Source organism: Ostrea edulis, chromosome 1 (genome assembly GCF_947568905.1).
Source record: "Ostrea edulis chromosome 1, xbOstEdul1.1, whole genome shotgun sequence".
Classification (NCBI taxonomy): domain Eukaryota; kingdom Metazoa; phylum Mollusca; class Bivalvia; order Ostreida; family Ostreidae; genus Ostrea; species Ostrea edulis.
Window position 1 is genome coordinate 107,761,715 of NC_079164.1, and position 15,534 is coordinate 107,777,248.

A 15,534-nucleotide genomic window follows, 5' to 3' on the forward strand; every position below is an offset into this window, starting at 1 on the left:
GACAGGAGGTTGAGGTGGACAGGGGGCCTGGTCCCCTTTTTACAATTTACTTTTTTTCCATTATTGTAACATACAAATCCCATATTTTCTACTTGCAAAGTTCAATTGATTTGCTGCCCCTCCCCCGCCCATTTTAATTTTTAAAGTAGTAGTGAAAGGTAGTTGATGTTTGAAGTGCTGAATTGAAGAATACGTGTAGTGAACTAATCTTTGCCCCTACCCCTCCTACGATTTATAAGATATTGAGAATTGGACAGAAGTACTTTCTTGCTTGTCAAGAATTTTAATGCAAAAGTTAAATGAACTCCGGCTGTCCCCTCCCCTACTTCAAAACAAAAAAAGATGCCATGTACCTGTATATCTCAACATCAAGAAGGAATTGTTAGTTTCCTGCATTTTGGTTTACTTTTGGTACTTAACAATTGAATATTTTTATGTCCAAACCCAAACTAATTTTTTTCTCTAATTTCTAATGATAAAATCAAATACGAGCACCGATGTCGATAATCTTGTAAGTTTCCACTATATTGTCGATACAAAATTTTAAAATAGTTAAAATTCATGAATGTTTCTAAGCTAACCTTCTGTGAAATGGCATTTAACATCGAAATAGGATTCTCTCTCTCTCTCTCTCTCTCTCTCTCTCTCTCTCTCTCTCTCTCTCTCTCTCTCTCTCTCTCTCTCTCTCCCATGCCTGTGCATGCAAAGTGACGGTAAATAATTGTGAATCCCGAAGAGACAACAAATTTTGAAAGCTGCACTATATTCCCTTTTACATATATTTTTGTTTAATCAAATGTCTGTTTTGGATTGTGAATGTAATGCCCATATTTTCACCTTAAAAAATGTATATTATCGATTATTATTCTTGTTTGTATATAATTATTTATAAATTTTAAATTGTGCATGCAATTTATCTAAATAGATTCACTGTGTATATGTACATGCATTATCAGAAAGTGCAAAACCTTGAGCGGTCAAGCATTCAATACAGAAAAAATATTCGACTTTGATATTTCCCGATTCAAGACATCCTGATTGGTACGGGTTCAGGGTGTCTCAGTCTGCATAATGGAATCACAACGTATTGTAACAGTCGAAATAAAAATGGAGCTTATCATATTGTTTCGTAGATTTATCAGAATAAAAAAACACCTAACATTTTGTAAGTGCACAAATGAATAGCTGTCCGCACTTGATACGTTTTCTATGCAAGCATGCTATGTGCGTTGCTTATATATATGCACCTGTATTTTGCAAGAATTGATTGTGTATGATGCTCTTTATCAGTATGAAAATGATTTCTCCGCGTTTATTTCATGTTATTTACTTGATACCGTCGCTAATTTTCATTTTGTCGTCGTTAAGTTTTGTCTCTTTTCGCCTCGAAATAATGAAAAGGCGACAAATTGTGAAATGGTACAAATTAGCCCGATTTCATTTAATAATTCTGAAATCACACCGTCTGGATTAGAGCGCGCCGTTTTGCATCTATATCAATCTCGATCACTTGAAAGTTTATCATAGCATGTTCGCACATAACGTAATGATCTAACCACACAACGTAAAGAAATATCGACATTATACATACATTACATGGCTTCGAGGGCAATCGCCATATCAGAATAGTTGCCCCGAGGTAACAGGAAAACCTTGGGGTGTTATGTCGCCCGATGCCGTATTAATTTATCAAGAGGCTCGTTTAATATACATTTTTTGACAAACGAACGAATTTAATGCAAAATTTTACCATAGTTAAAAGGTTACATGTAGTTCTAATGATAATGCATGCTAACGTTGCTATTGTTGATATTCAGAATTTAGATCTTTGCGGGCGTCACATTTTACTTACATGATACCGTAGTTGTGGAAAGGAAGAATCCAAAATTTGGAGAAGAGATATTCTAAGCACTAAATCTGTTTTTCTTACAGCGGAAAATATACATGAATGTTTAAACTTTCAAGTTTACTTAAAATAGGTCCAGTGCTTCTTGAGAGGTCGAAAATGTGAACAATAACAGCCGAGTTTCGATCAGAACCTTCATCGCAGGTGAGCGAAAAAACAGAAAGTGATTTCGATAATGTAGCTTTACCGCTCATGTCATGAAACTCGCACATCAAATTCATTTCTCCATGTAGTCTTCATTTGCGCAGTCTCACTGAAATAAGAAAAATGAAAACTGTTCAAGTAACATTTTGTGATCACTGAAGAGATTATATAAAGTAGCAGCAAATGATACAATATACAATAACGGAACGTTAGTCCAGATGGATGCTATCAGTTGAACCCAGTACAACTGCTGCTATCGTCAATTCACTCATTCCTTAACGTCATATGACACCCAAGATGAAGTAGGAATTTGCTGTGTTTACGTCAGAAAAAAAAACATTTGAATCTGTGAGTTTTCTATTCACATGAGGTTTTAATGAATAATTGAAGGTATGTTTGAACAGGTTTAGTGGGAAAACATGTTAGGAATTTTTTATATTAAATTTTGAAGACAGTGATATGGAAGAATACAGGGAATAAATTTTTTTATAAGGGATGGATCGGTAGCTTTCTGGCCTGTCCCAATATTTTCCCAGAGAGCTACAGATCTGCAGAGACTCTGACCTGTCCCAATATTTTCCCAGAGAGCTACAGATCTGCAGCTGAAATAATGGTCTAGGAATCAATAATGAGACCCACTATTTTGAAATTAATGCAATGAAATTCTGATTCATGGAAAGGATGTACCATGGTACAAAATTTATTTTTCAATTTAATTAAATTTTATTTTTATATATTATGTGAGTTGATATAACTTTTACTACCATGAAATTGGAAATTTTTGCTATGATACGTTTCTTGGCTAGTGATTGAGATTTTCACCCTCTAAAAATTGGCGGTAAAACATGTGAACCATCAACAATTCGTGGACAATAGGTGCAGATAAATGTAAGATCTACTGGACAGTTGGAAATTGAATGGAGTGACAATGATGATGAAGAAGAAAGATTTGCCACCCTTCAAGACATAGTTGGGGCAACATAGATACTCCAAAACTTCCACATGTGAAAAAGATTAAAACTTGCTCAAATGTTTAAGAATACCATTGTCCCCATATCTAGACAGCCTAGACTGTGTTGTGTCAGTCAATATTTAACAGCAGATAACTAAACAACCAAGACTGTGTTGTGTCAATCAATATTTAACAGTATATATAAAGTTTTCTTGTACTGACAATCAAAGTTTTTTTTTTTTTTTTTTTTTTTTTTTTTTTTTTTTTTTTTTTTTTGTTTGTTTTGAAAACACATACGCATCTATATTTCATTTAAGTTTATCCAATTTCATCGTTTTACTTATTTAATCACCCCCCCCCCCCCCCCCCCCACAAATATACGGCAGCAGACATAGCCTATTTCAGCTCCCACCCTCTCTCCCTCCCTCGTTTTGAAGTTAATAGCTCTTTCCCTAGATTATCTACATTCTGTATGATCTGACAGACGTAGGATACCCAAAATTATATTCATAATTGAACCATTTTTTTCTCTCCGAAAACATTTGCTTCCCATGATTTTAACACACAACAATGTAAATTAACCATATGCAAAAACCTATACGGATATTTGGATGGACTTCATTTTTACATGATTCAATAAGTGTACAAATTTTGGCAAAACTGCAAAAATAAGGATGGTTATATAGGAAAATTTCGTTAAAAATAAATACGTGTTTAAGTATTAGTAAAATGTTCATAATGTGTTATCGATTTCTATAACACTTTTTTGCATATAGGATGCCCTTACATGAGAGTAAAGTCTCAATATACTTGGCGAATTGCCAATACGAAGCTAAAGTGACTTAAAATGTAAATATGTTAAAAGAGTATTTTATAGAATTTAAATAGTTTCATTGTTATTGATATCTGTATTAATATAGGGAGGTGACCATTCTACATTGATCCAGTGCCTTTTTATGGGATTCGAAACTGTGACTGTGAGATGTATGAGAGTTTGACTTCTAGGCGGGCAATTCTACTTTCACTTTAAACGGTAAGTTGAAAAGAGCATGCTGCATCTTTGATGTAAAATATCTCGAAAAGGAATCAAGGACCCTATTGCAAATTTGGCCTTGTTGGAAAGGTTAGGAATTTTGCTGAAAGTTGATATCTGTCATTATACTGGGGAATTTTTGTTTTTGAATTAGGAGGGGTTGAAAATGGGTATATTTTCCTCATTTTTGTTGCTTTTTTACTTCCAGGATGGCAGGTGCCTGAGTGTATCTCGACCCATTTCCAGGCTAGCATCAGATGTCATGATGGACCTTTAAAATCTTTCACATGTGTGCTTTCAAGAACCATATACATTATTTTTGAAAATTGGTTGCCATGGTAATAAAATCTGAAAATTAAAACATGGGCTTCTGAAGGCGAATTTTCCTCCATTTCCTGGTAGTTTGTGACCTAACTAAGACTTTTGTTTTGGAGGAAGGCGTGTACCACCTTACTTTTGATGACTATATATACTTGTATATGTCACGGTTCTCGTAAAGAAATTTTTGTAAACATAGACACACATTTTCTGTAAATCAACATATAGTGGACATTGAAAGCTTTTGTACAAAAAGAGACTTGCATTTCTTTACTTGAGACTGATCACAACAAACTTCATAAGTGGTGTTTACGCTAAATCAGATAATCCGGGAACAAGAGAGTGAAATTCTATCCGCCAGGGGAAAATTCTATAATGATTTTATTCATTGGATAACAATATACTGGGGGCGCTTTTCCCCTTAGAAGGGGGAGGGGGGTCTAACCCAAGACCGTTTTCCCGGGTGGGGAAATTCTATTCGAGAGAAAAATCTATGTTACAACACAGGTTTGCTATGATTTTATGACATGTACATGGTCTGTGTAATGGTATCAAGAAATCAATATTGATATCAACGATTTAAATAACTTATATAAAAAGAATATTTAGAAATATTGTGAAACAATTCAAATTATTGATAGCAACAGTGAAAATCGAATTATCGGTACATTGTATGTATAATTAAAGATGTTTTCGTATTTTTGCATAAATAGATATTAATATAAAAGATAACAAGAAATGTTTGTAATTTTGAAATTTCACATCATGATATGAATTCAAACATGCGAGACTTCGATACCACTCATTCGATTTCTCAATGCTAAGACGGATATATCAGATGCTGTCAATAATTCAAATCTTTTGACAATAAAAATTGTTTGGAATGTTGGTATCAATAAATTATTGACGGAATTCTATATGTCATTCGATTTTCTTACAGGGTTAAATGTATGGATATAAAGAGATGTTTATAATATCATTTGGTTTTTTTTAATATATCAATATATATGCTATAAGGAATTCTTAGGCCATAAATTGTAATACGTCCCATCTTACAGCAAGATGGGATACTAAGGTAATTTAAAAGCAACTGTCGTTTTGTTAATGATTATACGCAAAATATGATAAATACATATATCATTTTTATTTCAAACTTCTACCTACAAGTATCAATGTAAATACGTCAAAAGATGTACATGTATTCAAAGAAGCTTCTTTTATGGTAATGTTAAAGAAAAATATGACCTTTTGTCTTAATTCCAGTTTAATACCATCACCTTTTACAAACTTATCGATTCCTGCTTGTACTAATCGATCATCGAACTCATGCACGTGCAGCTCTGTCGCTCATCTATTTCCACTGTATCGTGGGCTTTTGCAGTCATTTGTTTTATGAAAAAGTAAGTATACGTATTTGTGTAAATGTGTGGAGTGAGAGCCCAGTCATATCAAAACGTAGTATATTAAAGTTAAAACTTATGAGACAGTTCATAGGTGGAGAAAGAAATTTCTGACTGGCACAGAGTCCGTCAAAGATGCAGCAAAATCTGGCCGACCTGTGACTGTAACAGACAAGGCAAAAGTCAGGGAAATAATTGAAAGTGATGGCAGATACACGATTCGTGATATTGCCAAAGCTGTTGGCATATCGTTATCGCGGGTGCATTTCATTTTCAAGCGTATTTCGAAAGTACGAAAGATTTCTGCCTGATGGATACCGCATATATTGACAGATGACCAAAAACGGGTACGAGTACAAACCCCTAAGCAATTGCTCAAAACGTCTCCCAAATTCAATCCAAGACAATTTGCAAACATTGTTACTGGTGACGAAACATGGGTTCCCCATTTTGAACCAGTAAGAAAAATTGGAAACAAAATATGGCTAACTAAACACGATAGAAGTCCTGTAGTTGCCAAGAGAGCCATAAGCACAAAGAAGGTTCTTTATTGCATATTCTTCTCAGGTGATGGTATAGCCGTACAAATTCCGGTGCCGAAGGGCAAAGGTGTTACAGGTCGGTTTTACCGAGATGTTATACTAAAAAAGCTCAAGAAATATTATCCTAAACGACACCCTGTGTCAGGATTTAGGCATGTTCGTCTACTTCTTAATAATGCTCCATACATACATCTGAGCTTGTGAAGCAATTTTTGAAGTCGGAGTAGGTTACCGTCTTGCCACACCCACCATACTCTCCAGATCTAGTCCAATGCGACTTTTTCCTTTTTCCAAAACTTTAAAAGTTCTTATATGGTCGTCGTTACAAGTCCCGACAAGCCCCTGGCTCAGCCATCAGTCAGTGCCTCAGAGGTCTACCTAAATCAGTGTTCCGTGACGCATTTTAGAAATGGACTCAGAGATTGAAATTATATATTTCAAACCGCGGAGAATACTTTGAAGGGATGTAATGTTCATTTCACTATTTGAGTCGAATGCTTTTGAGATATCATACAATACATACTACATATTGAACAGCCCTCATAGTAGTATATTTAAAATTATCACAAAACCGATTGAGTATACTTGACTAGTTTCTTTACATCTTCAGGAGAATATTTTTTTTTCCATCACCATAACGAAAAGAGAGGCTAACAGATTTTTATCCGATTCCATTGTAAATTTCGAACATTAATAAAGAAACTAGTCGTGAATATTCTAACATCCACTTTGTGATATTTTTTATCGTTATCTACTTCTACTTGTATGTATACACGTGTGTATAGAAACATACATCGATCGACAATGAAATATTTGTGTCAAAGAACATCTTAATATTTCGACTGATTATCCATATGTCCTCCACTGAGTATGACTTCTTTCTAAAGTAGCGTGTACATAACATAATGCTTTAGGAAATTATGCAACGTCATGATTTATTAATAAAATAAAAACAAATAATAAAGAATAAGGAAATATTGTTTGGAACAGACAACTATGTACCCGTACAATCCGTTAAAAAAACGTTCCCTGACAGCTGATGGAAAACATTTCTAGTACGCGTATTTTACTTCATATGTTTGTAATTTGGGTCGACATGCAAGGTCTAGAATTAAAAATAAATCAAAGAATAAAAAAGTGCGCACGGCCATTGCGCATTCATCTAATGTCTGGAAAATGAAACGAAAACAAAACTAAAACATTTTCGACCGTGTTACCGGTCTTCTTCAGTCGTGTTTATGTGTATATATTATATAATCCAGACGACACTTCCGCCTTTGCCCAGGGTTGAAACAAATGTCCTAGCACCTTGTGACCAACGTGCAAGACCACTAAATTATATATATATATATATATATATATATATATATATATATATAGGTGAAAGTTACGGGGTACATTTTACCAAACCAAAGTCCTCATAATTTGCTTCCTGATTTAGAAAAACAACAAAAATTATAAAAATAAACAACGTCTTTTCATTACCTGTTCAGTTTTTAATCCATTTACACAACAACCTATCACACAAACTGGCAAAGACTTACACACCATCCATTATCGTTTCTAAGTCAAATGCGCGCGCAATTCGTCACAAACAATTATCTACGTTGCACATTTAAAGTCACGTGTCTTCGTCTCACAATAAAGGATGGCACATAACAGTTTATGAAAAGATAAAGATTCATTTTCAAATCTCTCTCTCTCTCTCTCTCTCTCTCTCTCTCTCTCTCTCTCTCTCTCTCTCTCTCACACACACACACACACATATACATACATACATACAGACAGACACACACACATATATATTTATGTTTTTTTTGTTTTGAACATATTTTATTGATGAAATCAAAAGGATTGGGAACAAGTTCTGACAACTTACAAGTCCCTCTCCTAAAATATTACAATATGTCATGCAAGGTAATAATTAACAGGTATAATGTACAATGATTAAACAAATCTACAAGTTTCTTCTATAAATTTATGAACAACTGAAAAAATAGTTATATTAGTTTGCAGAGGTAAATTGACATCACCGCATAATAACAATTTTGTATCAATATTAACCAAGTCAAGCATGAAAAGGCGATTAAAAAGATCATTTCTAGCCCTGGAGTAATTTTTACAAGCAAAAAAGAAATGATATATGTCTTCATTAGTATGTCCACATGTACAAAACGGAGAATTTGTAATATTTAATTTATAAAGATCATAATTAAGTATACAGTTGTATCTTAGCTTTGTATGAATAATGTTGATATATCGTTTTCCAAAAGAGTAATATGATAGTGGTATTGTAATGTCTGTTATTATATTTTTGCGGAATGAATTGATTGAGATGGCTTCTCTGGTTTCTACACTTAATAAATTCCACTGTTTTACAGAGTCAGGTACAAATGATTTTTTGAATAACTCTAATCTGCATTTTGGAATGTAAAACTTATCATTGTTTCTAGTATTATAAAGGGATATATTTTCATGTTTATGTGGAATAATTTCATTTAAATAATCAGGGGCGCTACCATTGCAAATTTTAAACATGGTAGTCATTTTTGCAATATAACGTCTACTTTTTAAAGTTAGCCAGCCTGTTTCTGAATAAAGGGATTCTCTAGATGCAAAAATAGGAAGACCAGTAACAATTCTAGCTGCACGTAATTGTACTTTTTCAAGCTTATCAGTATCGTGAACAGAACAGCCATCCCAAACAATTGAAGCATATTCAAGAGTAGGTCTAATAAAAGCTATATACAATTTTGACAGATGTTTTCTGCCAATTTTGAACTTAAGCCTTTTTAAAAGCCCTAATTTTTTAAAAGATTTATCAACTATGGAATCAATGTATGAAGACCAACTGAGGTTATGTGACAATAATAAGCCTAGATGACGATGGACTGGAACACACTCCAATCTATCACCTTGGAAAAATAATTTCGGTAAAATAGAGTTATCTTTTTTCGAAAAATAAACAGCTTTAGTCTTGGATGGATTGAATTTGAGTAGCCACTTATTTGACCATTTTTCTAGTATATGTAAATCATAATTAAGCTTGTATTCAATTTCTAGCATATTATATGAGGACTGCTGGAGTGAGTTGTCATCAGCAAATAATCTACACATTGATAGCATATTTACAGCAACATCATTAACATAAATCAAAAATAGTAAAGGTCCTAAAACAGAACCTTGGGGTACACCAGCAAATATATCAAGTTGTGACGATAAAAGGTCCTTATACATTACTTTTTGTGATCTGTGACATAAGTACCTTCTGAACCAATGTAAAAGACTACCAGATATACCATAAGTTTGTAATTTGAAAATAAGACCAGTATGCCATACTCTATCAAATGTTTTTAACAGGTCACAAAATATCATATAACATGATTTCCCTTCATCAATACTTTGAACAATAATATGATAAGTTTCTAATAATTGATAAACTGTAGAATGACCTGGTAAAAATCCAGCTTGATATCGATAAAATAGATCATTACTATGAAAATAATTATATACATGTTTGAAAATAATTCTCTCCAAAATTTTACCAACGCATGATAATAGCGAGACAGGTCTATAATTAGATATTATTGACGGGTCTTCCTTCTTAAAAAGAGGAATGACGTGAGCAATTTTCCAAAAAGATGGGAAAATATTTTCTGACAATGATCTGTTGAATAGCATAGTAAGTGGTTTGATAATGGTAGTTTTTGTTGATTTCAACATTTTATGGCTAATGCTATCTGGGCCAACAGCTTTATTAACTGGGAGTATTGTAATAATATCCGATACTTCTTGTTCTTCAATAATAATGCTATTTAAGGAACCATTACATAAGCAATACATGTTTGGTAGTGTTTCATTGGTGTCATCAATATTGGTAATTGATGAAAAAAATATGCATTCAATGCTTCTATTTTATCAGAATCAGAATATACTAACTTGTTATCGCCGTTGTTATCATTAATTTGTATTGGAGGTATTTCATTCGATGATTTAATATTAAACGAATCTTTCATCAGCTTCCAATATAACTTATTATTGTCTTTACTAGAATCGTCTAAGTAGGTTTCTATATTGTCATAATAATTTGTTATCGCGTGTTTTTTCATATTGTTAACCGAATTCCGAACTTTTCTATAAGCAGACCAGTCGGAGTCATTTTTTGATTTTAATGCTTTATTGCGAAGTCGATCTCTAATTCTGATTGTCTTCCGTATCATAGAATCAAACCATGGTTTATCTCGCGGGCGAACTGTTATAATTTGTTCAGGTATACATTGACGAACACAAGAAAGAAATTCGGATGTAAAATGTTTGGTTGCCAAATCTAAAGTATCTGCTCCGTTGATAATATTTGCCCAGTTACAATTTTCAATTAAATAATTGAGTTTTATAAAGTCAGCATTTTTATAAATCCATACTTTACGCGTGTATGCACGATTGTACTTTATGTTCGAAAAGAGGGAGATGTATGTGACACTATGATCACTGATCGTCGGTTCGATTTTTAATACACCCGATTGAATCTCTGTAGAGGTCAATATTGGGTCAAGCAGTGCTAGGTTCCGTGTAGCGACAGTTATATTATTTACTATATATATATATATATATATATATATATATATATATATATATATATATGTTTTGAACTTAATCAGTCCATATCATTATCTTCCCACCATTTTACTCCATAATCACATTGTTTTGTAAGTTTTCCCTCTAAATTTATCTGATTTCTGTAATTTTCAATTATAATTCTATTTTCATCCCGACCCGACCATGGTACAAATTCTCTAAACCATAGTCAGTAAACACGCTTTACAACGAAACCACCATTTTTATCACTCAGTACAACAGTGTATCACTCTTGTCATCAATGTAGTTTATCGATACTTGTCGTTTTTGCGTGTTATTTGTTTATGTAATATATGTCTCTTGATAAAGACGCGGGTTGCGTCGAAAATTCGAGTTTTAAATAACCAACAGTGTCGTGGCCTTTTCAGTGCTTTTATATATATATATATATATATATATATCTATATATATACACGAACAACCAGATGGTAAAATTTTCGGGACGATCTGTCCCTTCTTCAGGACAAACGAAAAGAATTACATAATGTGTCCAATATCAACAGAGAATAATAACAAAAACTATACATATAAATACATCTAGCACTACAACTACACTAATCTACAAACGTATTTACAACGCAGACTACATGTTTTTTTGGTTTTTAGGCTTGACAATCAATGTTGAAAGCGGAGCGAATAAGGACATGCCTTATCGTCCAAAGAGCTGATCCAAAATCATTTTGAATTTGCAAAAAGCTTACTTGGAATGAGACTAATGAAACCCCTGTAACATTACTTCTGACATATAGTGTGGCACAATATGTCTGAAGTTTCTCTTTCACAGCAGTAGATATTTTCTTGAAAGGGGCATGTTAGTACATTTTAATGGATCCTGCAATGTATCTTTGGAAAAGTTTTTATGAAGTTTGAAGTCCATTTTTAATACTGAAACGTGATTTTGAAGAATTTCGCCTTTTGAAAGGGAACCAAGAGAATACGTTTGATTATAAACGTCAACCTCTTCTAATATACAGCTTTAATAATGACCGTATTACAAGAAAGACAGTATTGTTACATTACAAGCCTTATCAGACAGAAGCACTACTAATTCTTCAAGAAAAAAATGTTAAGACAACAAAGAGTGATCAATCTCATATTTCCTGACGTCATAGATTAAACTTCAATGGCCGCTTTCTTAGCGGCGGGTTATTTAAAATATATGATTGATTAGTATTGATTTAATCGTTAAGCAAGGATTTTTGTTGTTAAAGACTATCATTTATGATATCAGTAATACTTTATTCATAAAAGCAACAATGTGGTTAGGGTTGCCTTTCCTGCAATTTAAAATCGCACACCCTTTGACAATTTCCTGGATCCACCCCAGGTTTTTAGTTTGTTGTTCACCATACAAGGTTCCTATTCTGTTGACCACCGGATAATTGCGAATATTTGTCAGTTGTTTCCCCTATTTCAAACATAGGTGGCGCAAGACTCGTTTACGTCCTTGTTGACTTCCGGTGTACATAAGATTTATGAGAGATTGTAAGGTTTTTGTTGTGCAAATAGGGAGCGGGGGTAGAATTCCCGAGATATGAAGCTTTTATAAAATTCAACTGGTTCATTGCCGTCATATGTGACAGCGACAACGATCGTTTTAAGTTCCACTCAGCGTCGTGCGCTATAAACTTCAGTCTTCAGTTCAGTCCACGTCCGACTACACAGATATCAGATGACGACTTTATTGCAGAAAGTATTTACGGGGGATTAAACATTTGCTCTGTAGATCGTAATATTCTGCATGAATGTTTTATGCTGAAATTTTATCTATCCTTAGTGATACAGTCATCAATGATCTTATAATTCTATGACCCCCCCCCCCCCTTCTAGACTAGATCTATAATCGAACAGGGGAAATTTGAGTCATCAATATATAAACGAAGTATGGTACAAAAATATATTTCAGATGTCATTTAAAAATTAATTTTAGAGTTAACCAAGGTAATCAAAATATGAATGAACGCGATTGCTACCAGCACCCCCCCCCCCTCCCTCGGTACGACGACGCGACTGTAATGGAGGGGTGGCTATAATCAGACTGTAACTGTAAGGCAGTGAATATTCCTAGGTCTTGTTTTCGTTTTTGATGACTGGATTGTAAATTAATTTCAACACTTTACTTTCATTGTTAATTTTGTTAAAATTCAAAAAGTGTTGTAAAATATTGTTTGAATTTCAAGGAAAACGAGTCTAGATTTTTCAATAGTCAATACGTATGGAATTAATCAAAATATGGGATGATATTGTCAAACTTTCATAACTTATCAAAGTTTGCATTATCATAGTTATGTTGTTATGTCATGTTTATCAACTGACCCACGGACAGTCCTAGCCTATTTTAACTGTTGGCGCAAACCAGAAGAAAAATGCATCTCAAGAGATTAAGATATTTCTGAATTTTTTAGAAATAAAATTTGAATCATATCTACTTTTATCAAAATTAAATGCAAATTCATAAAGCTATAAATTTATCCAAGTGAAGTAAATACAAATTTCACTGTCATATATACAATGTTGTGTTTATATAAAAGTCACACACAGGCCTATTGTTCATTGTGGGTTTTTTTATTTTTTAAAAAATCATTGCATTGCGTTTTTCAATATTCACTTGTAACTTCGAAAATTATGTAGGCCTACATCAGTTTCCTGCAACACCATGGACAAACGTCATTTGGATACAACCATTCCTATACGCAGGATACAGTCGTGCTTTTCACGCAGAGTACAACCAACTCATAGTATATCAATCATAGTATATGGATGGAGACGTGAATTTAAAAGTTGAAAGAAAGCTTGAACTTCCGTCTTATTGCAATCCAAATTGTAATATTCAATTAAAATGTAGAAACTCGAAATTTTGAATCATTATTGTACACCTAGCATATGGGGTAGTAAAATTTATTTGACCTGCCAATTTTTATGCTCTCGCTTGCCCTATAATATGGACTAATAAAAAGTTAATCGCAAGGACTGTTTACCTACCGTGACGTCATCACGTAAGTGATATAAGTTAAAACACGCAAATAAACTGTTAAAGAGAAGTTATACATATACATTCGCTATTACTACACATTTTAACAGCTTAATAATAGAAATTCAGAGGTATATGGATATATTTGATAATTGATATTCTTAATCCTCGATCGAGAGAGGGGGGGGGGGTGTCCGCATCTTATTGTTTTAAACATATGCAATTCAACAACTTATAAAGAATTCTGATGTATTGTATATTATATATTCAACCTAAACTACTGTTTAAGCATGTAAACTTAATTATGAAGTAGTTTATAATGAAAAACGTTCAATGTGTATTGAATGTCTTTATTTAATCGATGTGACAGAGAAAATTCGGTTGCAGCTGAAACTCTCAACGTGCTTCCCTTTCCGCCCAGAGAGTCTTGCAATGCGTTTTCTAAGTTCGTCTCTAAGCGCAGTGAGGTCCTACGAACCGTAATCCACCATAGTTACTAAATATTCAACAACTTTCTAATCTAAACGTGTCCTTCCGACGCTCTCTTAAACTTGAGGTAAGAAACGCCTTGGACGTTAACGGATCGTGCGCCACCTGTAATCAAGGGCGAGTAATTTGAAGTTTTATTTGCCATTGTTTAACGTCGCTCTTGAGAATGTTTCACTCATATGGAGATGTCACTATTGCCGGTGAAGGGCTGCAAAATTTGGCCTATTCTCGGCGCTTACAGCCTTTGAGCATGGAGGGATCTTTTACGTGCCACACCTGCTGTGACACGGGGTCCCGCTTTTCCGGTCTCATCCGAAAGAGCGCCACATTTAGTTGCCTCTTGCCACAAGCAATGGGTACTTGGAACCTATTCTAACAGGATCCCCACGGGAACATATCGATTTGAAGTAAAACGCGCATACAGTATCCATGTAGTCTACCTAGTCTTAGACATTTAACGCAGGACTGGTACTTAACGATTTATTAATGTGTTTACTGTGCATGCCCAACCACATCACCCTCAGTGTGAATGAACATATCTTCATTGTTCCATGCCGAATTCAAAAAATTAAAAACAGCATGTATATAGTGGCTGAGTTCAGTTGTTGGTATGACTGGGTAGCGCCATGACTACAATTTTGTTCGAAGGAATGAAGAATGAGGAAATGGCTATCATTGGTGAAGATACTGAAGGGGGGAAATGGAAATCATTTAATAACTTTTAAAGTGATGCTTATTAGTTGAAAAATTCGTTTTGATTTCTGTGTCAGAATTTCGTTCGGAGTTCATCTGCACTAATTTCTCTGGAATGCGTCTTCCCCATCACAGAACGGAATTTTCCACACAAGCATTATATATAGCGAAATACATTCGTTTGACTTTTGTTTTTCATTGCTATCAAAAATAAGCACAACTAAAGATATGAATAAAATACAAATTAATTTAAAGAAACAACATACATAGACGATGACGTGGCAGAATAGTCAACTTGATGACGTAGACCACTTACTGATAGAAGTAGACAGATTACACGAGTTCCCGTAATGAATCGTCTGCTTCACGAGATCGATAACATGACGGAGCAAGTGGCGACTTCTGATCTGGTAAATATTAATGAAAATGAACTGCGTTATATGGGGCTCAG

The 15,534-nt window shown here is 33.9% G+C and overlaps 2 protein-coding genes across 9 annotated transcripts in view; one reads left to right on the forward strand and one right to left on the reverse strand.

The window, feature by feature from the left end:
- LOC125666915 (helicase with zinc finger domain 2-like) overlaps positions 1-7,899 on the reverse strand; it is a 43,762-nt gene extending 35,863 nt beyond the window's left edge. For 5 of the 8 annotated variants that reach the window (XR_008799751.1, XM_048900255.2, XM_048900252.2 and 2 more), the window contains exons 1-2: positions 7,781-7,898; positions 2,094-2,159 (exon numbers count right to left, since the gene is read on the reverse strand). The gene's annotated coding sequence lies outside the window, so the exon portion shown is untranslated. Of the gene's footprint in view, positions 1-1,852; positions 2,160-7,780 lie in introns of all 8 variants that reach the window. The other 3 variants (XM_056153218.1, XM_056153220.1, XM_056153219.1) reach the window with 3 other exon arrangements.
- Positions 1-15,534, forward strand: part of LOC125666820 (receptor-interacting serine/threonine-protein kinase 1-like) — a 542,042-nt gene that overhangs the window by 392,787 nt on the left and 133,721 nt on the right. The gene's annotated exons all lie outside the window — the stretch shown is intronic.